Source organism: Opisthocomus hoazin, chromosome 26 (genome assembly GCF_030867145.1).
Source record: "Opisthocomus hoazin isolate bOpiHoa1 chromosome 26, bOpiHoa1.hap1, whole genome shotgun sequence".
NCBI classification, from domain to species: Eukaryota; Metazoa; Chordata; class Aves; order Opisthocomiformes; family Opisthocomidae; genus Opisthocomus; species Opisthocomus hoazin.
The window spans coordinates 2,422,674-2,440,732 of record NC_134439.1 but is presented as its reverse complement, the minus strand read 5'-3'; positions in this window follow the sequence as shown (position 1 = coordinate 2,440,732).

Here is an 18,059-nt window from a genome sequence, read left to right as displayed (position 1 = left end):
TACTGGAATGATAGTAATTTGGCAGGCAACAGATACGTATCTTCACAGGCACATGAGGGAGGGCAGATTCTGCAGGCTGTGACTTATTAATGTGTTGAGTGTTGCTGCTGCTGCAGCATCTAATATAAAAAAAAAAAAATCACAGGCTCATCTACTGTAAAGTTCAGATTTTTAGCAGAACGCAGTCTTTTCCCCTGAAGCAGGATACAAAGCAATTGTACCTTCATGTACCTGGTCAAATCAGTAGCCAGGCTCTCCCTTCTACGTTGTTTGCTGCCATGCCTGCTAAATAACTGTAGCACTTAACCCTCAGAGAGGTAGGAGATTGAATGCAACTCAAGATAAGCATATGGCTTGGCAAGGACTTTTGATGTTAAGGTGACATGCAGCCTGCCTGCAGAGGAGCAATTCCAGTACTGAAGTTGTTGGTGGAAGTCAATAGGTCACAGGAGAAGCTGTTGCTGGGATTTCTTATTTTTATTTTTTTTTTTATGGGCTGAAAGTCTGGTTATTGCAGGCTTTGAAATTTAGTACTTAGTTGTACAAAGATTTCAGAAGTTCTTTCTGTGAAAAGCAACCTTTGGTCTGACTTTTGGTTTTTGGTTTGTGGTTGTTTTTTTTTTTTTTTTTCCTCCTTCCTTCATCAGTACCCAATTCCTGGATGAAAAGCACAAAAGAGAACCAGTGCTCTGTTGGACCAAGCTGTACAGTGAAACAGTTCTTTTCTTCCAGTTCCATGCGGGGATGATACCCTACAATATGAGATCTGGATTCCCTGTATCTGCTGAACAGTGCTACTGTTTGTCAAAATAATTGTTCAGGTGCACAGCTGATTCTTCTGGCACTCTGGAGTACTAGCTGCCCTGGCTCTTTGTGCCTGCCGTGCAAGGGTTCGTATTTCCATCAGACAAGGATGGGCATGTAGCCAGTACAATCATGCTCATTACAGTCCTTTCTGTTTCTGTCCAGTCGCAATCGGTGGAGCAAACAGATTCTTGGATGCTATGGCTTTATCAGCTAATGAAATCTGAGACTGTGTCTGTTGGGGTGTCTCCCAAGCAACCTCTAAATTCTCTTCCCTGTGAACCAAAATGTCCAGAAATACTAATACTGCATCATTACCAAAGAGTTTCCATGCCTGCATCTTGCAGATGTGTGCATGTAATCACCTGTGTTTGCATGTATGTGCCCGGTGTTTCCAAGCCAGCTGATGAAGACACGTCTACAAACAGAGGTTCACAACACCAGTGCCCTGTCGTAAAGACAGAGAATTGCCCTAGCTGGATTTGGATGGAGGCTGTGGCTGGCTTATCTGTGGGCTCTGTTCTAGCAGCCAGTCAAAGATCTGGAGGGGTGGTATTGAACTTATAGTGGATGAAGTTTTTGAGTCATGGCTATGCTGTAGTGGGTCTGTGTTAGGCTGGAAGGTTGGATGTGTCACACTGTGCTAGGTTTTACTAAGCAGAAAACCCTTGTGAGTTGAATGCTGAGCCAAAGACAGAAAAGCTATCAGCACGTGGCTGTGTTGCGCGAATGAATCCTGCTGAAATGCAGTTTGTAAGCTGGATAAAAGCACCATTTCAGCTCAAGCTGGTGTTAGTGCACAACACTGTACTGTACGCTTTCTACTTGGAGCTAGCTCGTTTGCGTAGTGCAGGGCTGCCAACATCGTTAGCTGTATTAGGGTCTGGCTTAGCTCTTCCAGCCAAGCCAGGCTGTGGGAGTCCATTTGGTAGAGAGGTGCAGAACAGGAAGAAACCCTGGAGTTAAGATTGAGCCTCCTCCCAAAGCTGGCGCAGGTGCTGCTGAGATACTTTTCAAGCATTTACTAGGCAAGATTTGACTAAAGTGCAGACTCATCTGATGTGAACGCAGTGAATCAGGGCAGCTATTTGTACTACTCCTGCAGGGATCCTGGGTCAGCCATTTCCCACGAGCTCTTAATTCCTTTGTTCATTTCCTCCTATTCATTCAAACTTCTCCAGAAACTTTCTTAGGAGGTGTGTGGAGGCTTTCCCTTCTGATTGCACTCTTGCACATTTCTCATTCCTGGCTTGGAGGACATTTTGAGTCACTGAGGTTCTATTTCTTTTTCTTGGGGAAAATCATCAGTACTGGTGAGAGAAATGCCTCAAACATGTTCAGGATTAGACAAACATAGATCAAAAGCTTATACTTTAGAGGAAGAGGAGTTGGTGCCCAAAGCCTCACCATCAACCAAGTGCTGATAGATTGTCACTGTGGCTAGAACTGAGTGTGTGTGAGGGAAATCTTCAAAGAATTTTCCATAACCCATTTCTCACCTGAAGACTGATTATTTGTCATGGCAGGGAACTAGAGCCTTTACTTGGGTTGGAGGACTTTGACATACAGGGAACTCCAGAGGCTGATGGCGTTCTTGTCCCCATATTCAAAGCCTCAGGTCTGTCCTGCCTTCTTACTGCTGGTCTGGGGAACTAAGTTCTTATGTCTAGTGCATCCGATCCTATAGCCTATTAGGATGCCCTTTTTGCTCACCAGGCTTTTCCTCTAGATCAGCAGGTGAAGGAAACCTATATTCCCTTGTCCCAGGAAAAAAACTCAGTGCTAAGTCTCTATAAAGGATGCAGACTTTAGACTGCTCAGTCTGTCGTATAGAATTCTGTACCCATTCCTTGAGAACTGCTGAGCACAGAAATACTAATTTTATTTTTTAATTTATTAATTTTATTTTTCGAATGGTGGGTGAATTGTAGAGAGGTTTATGTGGTGTGTCCTCCACTTAATACTCCTCTTGAGAGTTGCAGAGGAGGGAGAAAGAAGGCTGAGTTGTCTCTACCCTTTGCCAAGCAACCAGACATGCATCTGTACAAGTATGTGCTGGCAATACTAATCAAAGAACTACTGGCAGAGCCCTGCCCAGCAAACTCTGTTCTACGGTAGCAGCTCATTAATTTGCTGATCACCATGCAGTTTTCTAAAAACCACTGACCCCTTCTTAATCTTAATTTGACTCTGGCAACCAGACTACAGTGGTTGCAGTTTCCCCTGCACAGTCCTGTAACAAGTACAATGCTTTCTGCTGTTGTAAATGACAACCAAGCAGCTGAGAATCTGGCTAGATGTGGGGAAAGCGTACACGGGTAAACAAGTAAAGACATACTTATATCTAACCTACAGCCTGTTTCTTTGTAATCCTCCATAATTGTGGAGATTTAACAAAAACACCTTTAAAAAGCCAAGGCTAAGAAAGCCACAGTGCTGTGAGTACCCATACAGAGGGTAATTTTCTCATACCTCCATCAGGTAAAATCTGTGGAAGCCAACACCTCTACATGAACTGTCTCTAGCTGATCCTGTAAATGGAGGTAGAAGGCTGGAAAAATATAGCCACCAGTTAGAGCTTTCTCTTGCAGCAGCATGTCCTGGACGTACTTCTTGGCCTTCACTCCAAGCAGAAACTCTTCAATAGGCTTGTGACAGGAGGGAAGTGTGTTCCTGAGTGAAATGAGAGATGGTTTTCCTGAGGGACAGTCTTGCCAACTGTTTACAAAGGTTTTCCTTTCCCTGAAACATCCAAAACTCATCAAAAAGCTCGTAACTCTAAAATAACAATGTACAGAGTAGTTGGACCTAAGAGTTGACTGCTGGGAGCAACTGGGACAAAGGCATTGCTGGAGTGGAGGTAGAGGTTCTTGATGAGGTGCTGGGGACATCTCTTGCAAACCACAGCATGGTGTGGAGGTGCCCAAGTGGGCATGAAGGAAAAGGTAACTGCAGCAACACAGCCTGGTTCCACAGCCTGCAGCACAGACAGAGCCCTGGGTCCGTACAGCCCCGTGCCAAACTAGCAATTACCCTGAGGCCGTGCCGTTCCCCCTCTCCTCCAGGCAGCACTGCTGCAGGGTGCTGCGGCAGCATCATGGCAGAGGTCAGGGGGACTGTTCTGAGCAGCATGCTTCAAGCCCAGTCCTGCTGCTTTCACTTGGGCAAGACTTCACTTGGAAAGAGTCCCAGAGGCGCATTGCAAAGAGGGCTGGAGACAGCTGTAGTTTACTGGTAATCATCGTAACACATCCATGCAAGACCGTGACTACGAGGGAGCAGGAGCCACTCTTCAGTCTGTTACAATTTCAAAGCAATATGCCAAGCTTCTTCCACTATCTAGATATTAATGAGCTGGCTCAAAAACAAGGAGGAAATTTCATCGGTCTTGCACATCATTATCTTTCCTATTGGACTGTCTTTGTGCCTCTACTTCCCACATTTCTGTGGAGATAAATCAAGGGCCAAGAATATATTCATGCAGTACAGGCAATAGCAGGAGACTTGGGGAGGAGGAGGTTCTGTTTATGGATCCTCCCCAGGTCAGTGCCTGGCATGCTGTTACCTGTCAGAATAAGCATTTTTAATTACCTATATTAATATTCAGGACATGAAGTCATCAGCATTTGTATTTCTTCATTTATATAAATGGAACAACCTTTCCAGAGCACTGCTGCTGACAGCACATTCCCTTAAGGCCTTTCTTCAGAGAAGCATTTGCCATTTTGCATACATACATTTCAATTAATTACAGTGGGTTGATTGACTAAATGAAATAAGATGATTAATTAAGTGACAGTTCTAGAAATCAGCTGAGGTCAGAGTAAAGACATGGAGAAGACAAGTGCTTCACTTGCAGTTCGATTTTTCACCTCAGATCAATGGTTCTCTGTCATTTCTTAGATGTGGGGGTTTTGAGCAGTTTATTGGAGTAGTGCGTTGATAAAACAGAAGAAAGAACTTGGTGACAGAGGCAGGCACTGTTCACTGAAAAACAAAGCAGTACTATTGCCAGGAACCCCACTATCTTCTCTGTGCTTTTCCTGGTCTCAGATCCACGCTTTCAAATAGGCATTTCCTTCTCACAATATCTATTTGCCATGACTGTAAAAGATTAATAGTACTGCTCAGAGCTGAGAACAGTGCTAGAGTCTCAGATTCATCTCTTCCCATCCATACACATGCACGACTTGCAGCCCCACCCTGCAGTGCTGACACTGCTCCAGTCTTACTTCCAGTTGCTTTGCCGCAGCGTTACACCAGCCTGCCTCTGTATATGACTGTTGACAGGCTGCCTTTCTCCCCGTGGCATCTCCTGGTGTTCTAACCCTCATCTTCCTCTGAGCACAAAATAGGTGAAACCAGTCCTGTTTCTTAATATCTGCTTCAGTAATAAATGGAGAACATTGCTAATGTAGGGATAGGTCATCTGAAGGGTAGGTGCAGACTAGTAGAGTTGTCTGAGAGTCCAGCCTTTCAGTGATGTATGTTTCAAAAAACAGTCAAAAAAGCAATGGTCTGTGCAGAGCCCGAGGGATGGGATTGAAGCAGGGTGTGGGGGGCTGCTGTGGGAAGCTGGGCACCAGCAGAGGCTGGCAGCAGCGTGCGGATCTGTCATGCAGTAGCACCTGATAGATGGGATCCCAAAGTGGGAGAGAAGCAGCATCTGTACTGCAAATGTGTGATGTGAGAGGAATGTGAACTGAAGTTAAAAGAAAGAGTCTTCTGCTCAGTGGTGTGTTCCCACTCAGCAGGTGAGATTTGACTGGATCCAAGTTGTCAGGTGGCCTTCTGAATGGAAGAAGTCCCTGGGACCAGTAGGTTTGGTGTTTTCTCTTAGAGGGATTGGACTTTGGTTAGGTAGGAGGAGGAAAACACAAGCCATTCAGAAATCTACATGTACAGGAAGTTTGTTTTTTACATGCTCAGTTGGGATTTTTCAGGGCAACTAACAAAACTAAATATGAAACTGCCCTTTGTTCCCTACACTCGCCCAACCAGAGTGGCACCTATGTTTCCACAAGTTGGTTTAACCTATTGACTAGCTAAATTCTTCTCTCCAGCTCCCCCTGTTGCTCAGGTATAATAGACTCTTGCGGTTCTAGCTCCAAAGCAAAAATACCTCTGCAGTGGGGGAAAAATAATCACACACACACACATTAGGATAGAAGGATACAAGCCCATTCAACACAATCTATCTTTCCCATCTTAAGAGGACTGACTGATCATTGTCCGGCTAATTTTGGAAAAAATAATCAGTAGAAAGTCCTTTATTGATAAGCTTTGCTTATTTATTACTAAAGTGACAAAGGCTTCCAAGGGAAGGGGTCTCATTCTGCCAACATATTCAGGGGAGATGAATAACTCAGGGGCAAAAAGGCAGCACAGCAGGACCACTGAAATCATGACAGCTGCTGGAAACCATGACTGTTGTCAAAGTTTGCAGGATCATCTTACTGCAGTAAAGCTAAGGCAACAGCCCCACCATTCCCGTGGATGGCAGCTGGCTTTGTGTCTCCATACTTGTCATTTTCACAAGTAGAAAGTGTTGGCTATCAGGGATAAAGGCAGTGAAAACTGCCCATCTTTTCCTGCAGAGCTTTCCTGCCAGTAGAATGGAATAGAAAAGTTTTCTTTCTGTAAGAGAATTTGGCATTTTTAATGTAAATGTCAAATTACTGCTGGCTAATTAGAGACCGTAACCCCAGAATTAAGTCCTAGATTAGGCTGGGTGGAAAGGTAAAAGGCCAGCTGGAGAGGCTGCATAATAAGCAAACATTAACTATCAGGTACAAACCTAGAGGAAGCAGAGGGCAGCATGAGTGTCTGATAATCTCACAGGCAACTATGTGGGTAGATACATTAATATGTAGGTAAACACTGCTCTATCCAGTATACTCAGTAATTATTTCAGGGATCAGCTAATCTATGTCAGAATTTTCTTTGATTTAGCTGACTTCCAAGCTACTGTATGAAAACAATCAGTATGTTCTTCCTGATGGCCATATCCAGTACAAGATCTCTTGGTTTAAGGAATCACAGGCAACCCTCTGAGAGTGCAATCTCTACTTACTGGGGGCAGACATGCAGGTGTGTCTACACAGTTGCGAAACATCTGTGCTGCTGGTGAGCAGAACAGGTACAAGAAAAGGCACTAGCCCTACTGATTCTAAGGATTTCAAATATGCTGCTACATGCAGACTGAAGGCTTACATGGTACTGCTGAATGTACCAGGTGTACTCAGGTGGGTCATACAAGCAGTGAGTAAAATGAGATTGGTCCTGTGAACAGCATAATTCCCTGGGATGCTGTTCAGGTTGTTATACTACTCTTCAACTGTTATCTCTGGGTACTTTGCAAAGGCCTCAGGCAAGTTCCTGAGAATTTATTTCATGCTGAAACCAACTTTACCCTTGCAGGGGAGGGAGCACTTTTCTTCAACTGTGTAAAAAAAAAAAAAGATCAGAGCTTTGTTACTAATTCTTTCACCAATTCTTTTTCTGTCCCTGAATGCATCCTTCCATACTTCCATTCCCACTTTTAAGGCATGGAAAATGCTACTTCCTGACCTTTAGTGTTGTTTATAAGGATAAATTAATGGTTTTGCAATGGTCAGCAGCAGGGGCCACTGACACCTGTGGATAAATTCAGTGATTTGGATACATCCAGGAGGAAGCAGCCTATTTAACAGCAGAAAGCTCTAGGTGTTTTCCAGTTCATGCAATTTCTGCAGCCCTCCGCTCACTCCTTGTTCCAGCAGCTCCTCCCTCAACTGCTCCAGTGCTACTCTTTCTACTACCCTTATAGTTAACACTGACTAGTGACGCAGAGGAATACGTACTGGGTTAATGATGCCAGATCCTGAGAGGTGGGCCCGTGTGAACCCCATGAAGTTCAACAAGGCCAAGTGCAAGGTCCTGCACATGGTAGGGGCAATCCCAAGCACAAATTCAGACTGGGCAGAGGATGGATTGAGAGCAGCCCTGAGGAAAGGACTTGAGAGTGCTGGTTGACAAGAAGCTCAACACGATCCAGCAATGGGTGCTCACAGCCCAGAAGGCCAACCATACCCCAGGCAGCATCCCAGCAGCATGGACAGCAGGTCGAGGGAAAGGATTTTGCCCCTCTGCTCCACTCTAGTGAGACCTCCTCCCGGAGTCCAGCATCCAGCTCTGAGGCCCCCAACATAAGAAGGACATGGACCTGTTGGAGCAAGTCAAGGGGAGGCCACAACAATGATCAGAGGGCCGGTTCCAACCTCTCCTGTGACAAAAGGCTGGGAGAGCTGGGGCTGTTGAGCCTGGAGAAGGGAACGCTCCAGGGAGACCTTAGAGCAGCCTGCCAGTACCTAAAAGGGCCTGCAAGAGAGCTGGAGAGGGACTTTTTACATGGGCATGTAGGGATAGGACAAGGGTTAATGGCTTTAAACTGAAAGAGGATAGATTTAGATTACATATAAGGAGGAAATTCTTCCCTGCGAGGGTGGTGAGGCCCTGGCACAGGTTGCCCAGAGAAGCTGTGGATGCCCCCTCCCTGGAAGTGTTCAAGGCCAGGCTGGATGGGGCTTTGAGCAACCTGGTCTAGTGGAAGGTGTCCCTGCCCATGGCAGGGAGGTTGGTACTAAATGGTCTTTAAGGTCTCTTCCAACCCAAACCATTCTATGATTTAACAAATTTCTTTTCCTAAGAATATTTCATTGTTCTGTGAACATTTTTTAGTCTGTTCACTTCTTGACTTTCTGGGATGTGATAGCATTCCAGTAACCCAAATCAAAGCTGAAGCAGCAGACGTCAGAGTTGCAAGGTCTCAGTTATTAAGAAGTCTGCCACAGGCTTCTCTCTGAGAAGGCTGAAACTCTGACATTCTGGTAATGGATTTGTGGGCTGCTAGAAAGTCCTTTCATCACTGATAACACATAGCAGCACCTGCAGTTAAAGACGGAGTAGGAACATTTGGCTTTCCAAGGCTCACAGGCTCAGTGATGACACCCAAATGTTTCATTCTGTGATTAGACCCTTTCCTAGACAGCATAAGGGCTGTGCCCACCTTTGTACCCATCTACACTCTCATGCTCCATCTGAAATTACTGCCAGTAATTTAACTGTCCCTGAGCTTTTGATAACGGAGCTGCACTGAGTTTATCTCCAGGAAATTGTGGGAAAGGGCTGGAACAGGCTCCTTGGGATGCTCAGTGCAGGCTGTGTCACAGTAGGGCTGTCAGGAGATTCACTCCCAGTACTATTGTAAAGAAGATGCTGAACTCAGTGAGCATGAATAAACTATTTATTGAAGAATGAACAACCTATGGACTGAGATGGTATAGGATTAGCTCAATAGCTGCTGCTGAAGTTGGCAGAGACCAGCCCTTGTCATGCGATACTGTCTTTGCATTCCTGTGCCATGGTGAGTGAGCTGAACAAGAGACAGCCATTTAGCAACTTTTTATGTCACATACTGCTTGAGAAAATAATTTCAATGTCCTTGCTGCCCTTCCATTCCTCATCACAGGCTGACTGACACTAATGGAAAATATTCATCGATCCACATGGGATGTTATTGATGGTCCACTGGCTAGAGAGGTGTTTCATACACCCTCTCTCCACAGGTATCCAGCTTGTTGAATAATTTGCTTGGAGTGTGTTGAGAAATGCCAATGAAATATAAGCTGGGAGACTGACAGGGAGGAAATGTTATGCCTTGGATGTTTTCTGCTTGTCTGAGGAAGACTGAGCATGCATGCTGAGTACAAGGGTTTGCATCAGTGCCACTCTCTGGAGTGTGACTTGGGTCTGTTTGTCTTTGGATGGAGATGGAAACTCCATGAGAGAGGATGTGGTTATTTGTGCACTACGGGTACACATGCCATTAATGTTTTGCTTGGATGTGATCCAAAAAGTCTGGACAAAAGTAAAAAGTATTTCCAGTTTGGGAATGACATTTCATTCCTGCCTGTAAATATGGAACAATGGAGACATGTTTTCTTGGAGGGATATGAGAATGGCTTGATAGTTGTTCGGTGCCCTGACGGTTTGAATTAAGTTAGAAGAAGATCAGGACCTCAGGCAGAGTTAAATCTTGCCAAGTGTCCCCACAGGGAGCTGCTCTTTCCACGCAGCCTGCCCTAGGCTCTGGCGCTGCTTGCGTGTGCGTGTGGCGAGAGCAGGACAGCGTGCCCAAAGAGCCCAGCAGTGCTATAGTGTGGGTGTCTTCTCTGCCCAGATTGGTGTATGATTGGCTCTTGTCTCCTTGGGGTCTCTTCTGTTGGGGGCTCTGAGGTTCTTCTTATACTTGTGATCTGTGCTGGGATCACTTTCAAGTTTGCCTCCATCAGCAAGTCCAAACACAGATTGATCATCTTGGAAAAGACTCGTTATATGTGTTTAAGGCAAATATTTACTAAACAGTATAGATCATGCAAAGTCACCTCAAAATAGGACAACATTTTTCCAATAGATATTAAATAAACATTGCTAGCAGCCAGCAAATCTAAGAGCTGACAGAAATTTCCCAGTATTAATTGCTTGGTTCAGTTCCAAATGCAGCTTATGAACATGTACTGACATTTTTCCATATATGTATCAAATATCTAATACTTTTCTTTTTTCCTCTTTGAAATACAACAGATTGCATGTTTATGTGCTAATTTCTGGTGCAGGCACATCACAAAATTGTCAGATTGACACTCAGTCGAAGTCCTTCCAAAAACTACAAGCACAACTATCTGATTTCTTCATATAATTCTTATGACAACAAAAGCATAAAAGGGGTAGAAACCTGAAAGAATAACTAAAAATTAATAGCTGCACTTGTATTGTTTGGTAAACTGTTAAGGTTTGCATTTATGATTCATTTAGCATGTCTTAATATGTAAGGGAAAAAGGGAACTTTGCATATTCACAGTTTGGTACTCAAATTAAGAGTACCACCTCAGTCAGATTTGCTCAGGAGATCTTGTGACAGGGGAAGCAGATTTAACTGTGCAGAAACTCAGGGAACACTGCCTGGCAGTATGGTCTTGCTGTGTCAGAGTAAAGCAAAACTGCGAGCTCCCTGATACGCCATTCCATGAGACTGGGTTCTTCGGTCTTCGTGCTTGCTTCCTGCCACACTGGAGGGGTGTTGGTCTTCATAGTTAGCTATTTTGCCTTCGTTAATGGTCAAAGCTCTTAATCAGTTACCACGTAGAAGGAGAGATGTTAGGAAAGTCTCCTGCCTCTTGTGCACACCTTGAGGCATGGAAGTTGGACATATTTGACACACAGCTTTTGAGCTGCATGTAGTTATAGACATGCTTGCCTCTGTGTATACCTGGTCGGTTTTCATCACTTTCAATCATTGCTGAGCAGCAAATGTCACAAGACTATGACACTGCTCAGAGAAATCTGGCTGCATACAGCAAGCTGTGAACTTTCCCTGTGAAAAGCAGCTAACTTCCTAGACAACAACAGCATGCAAAAGAGCTGCAGGGGATGTCATCCAGCACAGTGATATTCTGCACAGAGCTGGCCTGTGGTCAGCCGTCTCATCCTGTCTCATCCTATCTCATCTCATCTCATTTCATATCATCTCATCTCATAGCTGGACCTGGGAAGAAGCGATGATCACCATTAAGTGGTTCAGCTACTAGAGCAGAGATGAATTGCTGGGGACAAAGGAATTTGCCTGCAAGGGTTCAGCAAATAAGTTTGGTAGAACAGTGTGAAATATTTTGAGATGGAGGAGGAGACTTTAGATTGGCAAAGCTACCTATAGCTGACTAATTCCTGGGTGGTCTTTGCTCAGTGGATGAGACTGTCTGACAGGACCCTGCCATCCTAATCACACCAACAGCAAAATTCACTCCCTCTTCTGCGTCTCTGCTCAGAGCTGCCACATTGACACTTCAGATCTGTATAGATTTCAGTACTGGAGAAGTCGTGGGTGAAGATGCATATGGGTCTTGAAGTCAGAGGATATGAGCGGGAGAGAAGTTCGCTCCTAAAGGAGAAGACACACTAACAGGGGAATGGATTGTCAGAGATTATTTTCTCCTGTTACTCGTAGCAGTATTTTATAGAGGCAAAGATGGTTGGTAATTATCTATTTCTCACTTGTGAGCCAGCAAGCAGCTGAGCATGGAGCATGTCTGTGTTCTGTGCTAGACTGTTTGTTTTCCTGTCTCTGTGTTGATTCTTTTCAATACTATGGGAATTCAACTTTTCCAGTCTATTTACCCTTTGTAAGAACACTGTATGTCTGTCTGTTAGACAGCAGTATGTGGCCAATTTGTACACAACAATGCCCTATCCAAAGCAAATCAGATCACTCAGCCAGTCAGCAAAGGGTAGAGCTGAAATGTGAAGCTTCCTGACACAAACCCTTGCAAAGTGGCAAAGCATGGAGGAATCAAAATGCTACTTTGGAAGGCAGGGGGCCAGTGGCTGTTGAAAACATGATGGTTTTGCAGATGTCTTAGCTTGAGGGAACCTGGAGACTTGCAGATTTAAAAATTGAAAAAGTTTCATTCAGAAGTGCACTAGCACTCCAAAAAAGGGCAGAGTGCCTAACAGAGGTAGAGCAACAATCATAAATGTTAGGCACACCAAATGGGAAGGATCAAGGCACTGTTACTTTTGTCTGGAGACCACACAGTTCCAAAGAAATAACAATAATGTGCTTTTATAAAATATATGTACTTTGCCATGCAAAAATTTAAAAACTGATACCCTACATCACAAGACTGATTTGTCCAGGTATTGTAATAATTGGACTAATAAAAGTAAACTTACATTGATGCATGTATCCAGAGGTGTACGAGCATCTGCTCATACTGCCACTACTAAAAAATGCATCATTAAATATCAGAATTTGGAGCTTAATAGGTCAAATCAGACCAAAAGATGTGAGGCTGATGGTTTTGGAGCAAATAATCTCACTTCATTGCTGGAAGGGTGGAAGTCTAAATAGTCTGGAAGTGGATATAAACATTACAAAATATACTGAAGGCAAATGCGTTCTCATACTGAAGGAATGGCATGCCTAAACATAAGATCTGTAATAAAGAGCGATGTGGATGATGTCAGAGGGATGGTTTACATTTGGCTATATTTGTAATTATCAGTACCTTTGTCAGACATTCGTTTCTAGATCCCTGTGGCTGCAGTTGCAACAGCATTTGACAGCCAGCACCGTACAGGAAACTAGAAAGCTGCTTGGTCTACCCAGAGCCAGTCAAAACAACTGGTAAGAGCTCTGGTGGTGCCACCCCCCCCGCCCCAAGCCTCTAGGACCATCCTGGGCATGTAGGAAGGAGCAGACTTTTGGGAACACCACAGGTTTTTGAGTGGCAATACATTGTTTATAAGATACCAAAACTTATTCCAGCATAGCTGAGCAAGACTAGGAGGAAGTGCCATGCAACCCTTTCAAATAATGACATCTTTCTTAGCAAGCTCACCTTAGAATTACAGCTCATAACCTGAAGTGAGCAGTTGCACTGGACTCTGCCTGGTTCAAAATCTCTGCTTGACCACACAGAACCTTCATTTCGCTCAGTCCGTTTCAGACATCCCATGCAGTGAGCTGTGCCAGATTTCCATTTCAGACAGTCCATTTGAAGAGTCTCTGGTGTGAGCTTCATGTCACTATCAGAAAGCAAAGTGACATTTTACATTCAAATAGCTGTGAGGTGTGCTGCACCTCAGCAATCCTGTTGTAGCCTCTCCTTCTAATGCCACAGTACCCTAACTTGGTGGTCAAATCTGGGAAGACTTTACGCCTTTACTGCAGTTCATGAGCTTGAAAGCAAATTGAAACAGAAGAAATGAACTCTTCAGATGCTTTTGGTTTCTTTCTATTTGATCATCCATTCTATTTCCTTTTCCCATGGATCCTCTGATTGTTAATCTTACAGGCCATGGGACTTTATTAAAATAATAGATGAGGAAGATGCTATTAATGATTAACAAAGGCTTTATATATTTCTTTTCAATAATTTAAGTTCATTATGGTCAATGCTATTACACTAAATAACAGATTAATTAGTAAATATGGGATTGCTGACAGGAAATTGTCATTGTAACATTATCCTGCCTTGGAAGGTGCCCATTAATTAACATTTTAAACCCAGCTTGGAATCATAATTGAGTTTCATTACGGTTCTTGCTGTTCTCCTATATACTGATTAATTATCACTCATCAACAACGTTGCTGGAAGGACTGTTGCAGAGCAGATGACCAAGTGCTGCCTGCACACAGACATTTTCTCAGCCCTTGTGGCAGGGCTCAGAAGCCCCTCTAACCCCTGCCCCATCTCCCTGCAGCATCGTGCAGCGCTGGGCTCCGGTGGCTGCCTGTCGTTTGCACACAAAGGCTGCCTCTTGCTGGGCTGGCTGGGTGGCAGAGTCAGGCTGCAGTCAAGCCTGAGGAGCACCTCACCACCCAGGCAGCAAGAGCACCAAGGCAGGGTTTAGACAGCTCAAGGAACCTTTACTTCACACTGTTTTCCTTTCATTTAAGTCAGCATTTTCCATCAGAAGTAAAGATCTGAGCTCATTACAGAGACTGTAAACTTGCCCTTGAGGAAAGCTTGGAGTCCTGACGAAGATCATGGCGGGCTTGCTCTGAGTCTCTTGATGATGGACTTCTCAGTTAGAAGAGATCTTGGAGAGCTTCCAAACAGAGTAACTCGGGCTCATTGAAGCAAACCTTAACGTCCCATCCAGGCTAACCGAGAATTGCCTTTTTTTCCTCTGCCTTTCCCACTAGAGAAACCACTTGCATTGCTTCTGTGGCCAGCCTTAAATCCTGTACGATGAATTGGCTGTTGCACTGGGTGCACAGACAGGGAACGAATCCCAGTGTGTGTGGCAGCTCGAGAGCTGCTCTGACATTTGAACTCACATCCTAAACATGAGCCGGAAGAATGTTACCATACAAGAAATAATCAAGCAACTGAGGCCCTGCAGATAAAATCCAGTACTAGCATGGAATGTGATTATTCATTAACTGCACTTAACCTCGATGTCCAAGAACCTGTTACATTTATGATTTCTTTCAGCAAGCATCCTGAACTGTTAAAAACAGGTAACCCTATGGAAAACGGGAGAGGCATTTTCTTTTAACAAGCCCCAATTGTTGAATCATTATCTTTACAATATCACTTTTTCCAAAGCCTATGGAAACAGTGAAATCTCACAGGAGAAAAATATTTCCAGTGTGTTACAGTCCTAAACAATTTTTAAAGCTGTATTTTACACATTCTTGTCAGATAATGGCAGATATTGACCTATTAACTCAATGATATTTGGCTTCTAAAGCAGAGTCTCATTTGAACGATGGCAGCTTATCCCTGGACAAGCCTCTGCCATTTCTTTGCTGCAGAATTGGCTGCAGTAGGCGACATCACAGCCTAGACACATGGGTTCATACTTAGGCCTGACTGAAATTAATGGCAAAACTCAGGTTGATTCCTGAAAGCGAATATACCATTTTGGCCTGTGCACTAGGCACCTGGAGTCTGGAACTGTCCTGCATTATACCAAGAAACAGAGGAACGTTTTGAGCCTCAGAAACACATTATACATTGTGTTGTCACTCTGCTGTATTAAGGTTCTTGTTTTTTCACTCACTGACATGCTGATTGCTTTAGAAGGCCACTGATGAGGAATGATTTTTACGAAACAGAGCAGTTTCTCCCGAGCTGTGATCCACCTCTGAGCACCCATGCGGTGCTGGTCTGGGGGTCCCACACATGCAGCAGCCAACCTGCAAGCGGGGGCTGCCAGGGAGGAAGAGGCACCCTTCGGAGCTCCGCTGCCAGGACCCGGGGAGCAGGCTGCTCCGCACAGTCACTGCCTGGCTCTGTACCAGCGAGTGCTCAGAAACGCTGGTAAGGGAGGAAAGAGGGAGGGTGGCTGTTGTAACTGAAACCTGCTGGAGTGAGGGACTGCAGAGCCATCAGTCTTGGGCAGCCTTTGCACGGAAGGCTGTTCGTCCAGCGGGGACGGGGAGGATGTTGGCGCAGCCAGCCTGGGGGACGCTCCCCTTTGCCCAGCCTCAGGGCTGCTGCTGGCCCCTCTGCATGACCCCAGGCTCTGCTGGGCAGCCAGCACGCAGACCTGCAGCACTCTGGGGATGGATGCACTGGTTGGAGCTGCGCATGTCCGCTTGGTAACAGAACAAGAAAGCAAATAGAAAACAGTTCACATGTCCTGTGCTCTGAATAGTTTGTTTTGTTGGTTTTGTTACTTCAGAACCGCAAGGGCCAAACTGGCCCTAAAGCTGTTCGGTTATTGCCACACTTGCCCCAAGCCTAGCCCCTGGGGGGGACCTCCAGGCAGCTGCAGTGACGCGCAGCCTGGCAGGGATGCTCCAGCCGGTGCCAGCGCAGCCCCTGGCCCACACCAGCACAGTGGGAGGGAGCAGTAACACCCCCATCTTGGCTGGCATCCTGTCTTAGTTCACATCTCTGGGTGGGACTGCTTATGTATTTTATACTATTGCTAAGGCATTGGCAATGGAAAACTGGAATCAAAAGAGTAATTGAGACAGTCCTTTCCTGGACTTCAAGGGAATAGTGTTTCTTTTAGTATTTTCTTTCAAAATGCTTTAGTAATTCACCAAAGGATTTATGTCCCTACCATTTATTACCATTTTCCGGTAGTATCTTTCCTAGTAACTCATGCACTGTGTCTTTATAATCCAACAATTGTTTTCAATTTCCACATTGTGTCAGGTTTCATTAAATCTCTGGTTTTTAATCCACTGATTCAACTCTTTCTCTTTGGAAGCTCTATTTTCGTTATTACTCAGAGGCAGATTTAGATGTGCAATGTGTATCAGAGGTCTTTAACATTGAAGGCACTTTCCATTATTTTTTCTTTACGGCTTCCTAATAAGCAGTCAGGCTGTGGATGTCAGCCAGAACTACAGGTTTCTCCTTACCATATCAGCTGACATGCTATTAGGGAGTTTGGTGGTTTTGTGTGTCAGGAATATACCCTTAATTGTCCTATGACCTTTTATTTGCTAGTCCAAACTAGATGGGTCAAAACACCTCTTTGTTGATTGTTCATAACATCTTGCTATTTTTTTCTGTAGGACAGAAGCAGTCGTGTATTACTTTGAACCATATTGGTAGTCTGGTAAAAGAAAGATGCTCTGAGAGCTTGTGAACAGCAAAGAAGGTACTCCTGGGAAAGGGCTTATGGATATGCTACATCTGTTGACACAGAAGCCTTACAGGCACAACTACAGATAAGGTGGCTGATTTCCATCGCTTTTCAGTGCAGAGATAGGCTGCTTTGAGAATATATCAAAAAAATATTCTGCTTTGGACAGAAAACTAAAGATTCAGCCTAGAGTTGTCTGGAACTTAGATGATAATGATCAAAACATTTGTAAACCCATAGGAACCCTGTTGTTTGAGTTTCTAAGAAAATCAGTATCACCTGATTTTGCAATTAAAATGTCTTGCAGCTGCTCTGACTTTTTAAGTAGAGGGGTTGCAGCATAGGACCTCTGGGACCTGTCTTGTCTTTCAGGATCTTTTGGGGTCCTTGTGGGAAGAGGTTGTTGGTAAAGGGAACTTCAGAAATCTTCTGTTAATGGAGAGGGTCAGAATTAGATAAAATACCAGCCTAATGCTTAAACGGAGCTGCAGGTTTCTTAGTGGTTTGTGGAGGTTTAAGATCTTCTCTTTTTAGAAGAAAAAAGCCCTTTTCTTCCTGCATTCCCTGTTTTCAGTCTTTCTAGGAAGTAGAAATCCTGTGGAAACACATAGATGTGCTTTTCTTGTGACCTTGTCAGCTTCTAGATCCAGCAGGAAGCCATACAGGATGCTTTATCAACTCTCTTGGGATCTCTGCATCCCCAGCAGCAGCGAAATAAGCAGAATGCAGTTAGGATATGAGAAACATATTTGGGCAGGCTATAGCAGTCCTTCTGATGTCTGATAACAGCTGGGGTGTCAACAGTAGTGGACCGAAGAAGGGAAAATAAGGGCTCGAGGTCCCCCATTTGTATTGCTTGCTACTTTGTGATCCCTTGTCACTGATGCACCAACAGCTTGCCCTAATCCACCTGCTTCTAGCGTGCAAAAAGAGCTCCTGTGTTATATCGGGTATTTAAATCCAAGAAGCCCCGCACAAACTCAGAGAGAAAAGACCTCGTTCCCTGTTGGGGGTAGGCACAGCACTGGGAAGCTGCTGGCAGCGTGTCACTCCTCCCAGGGTAACATTAGGTGTAGAGCAAGAATGCTGATTTCTATATGCTA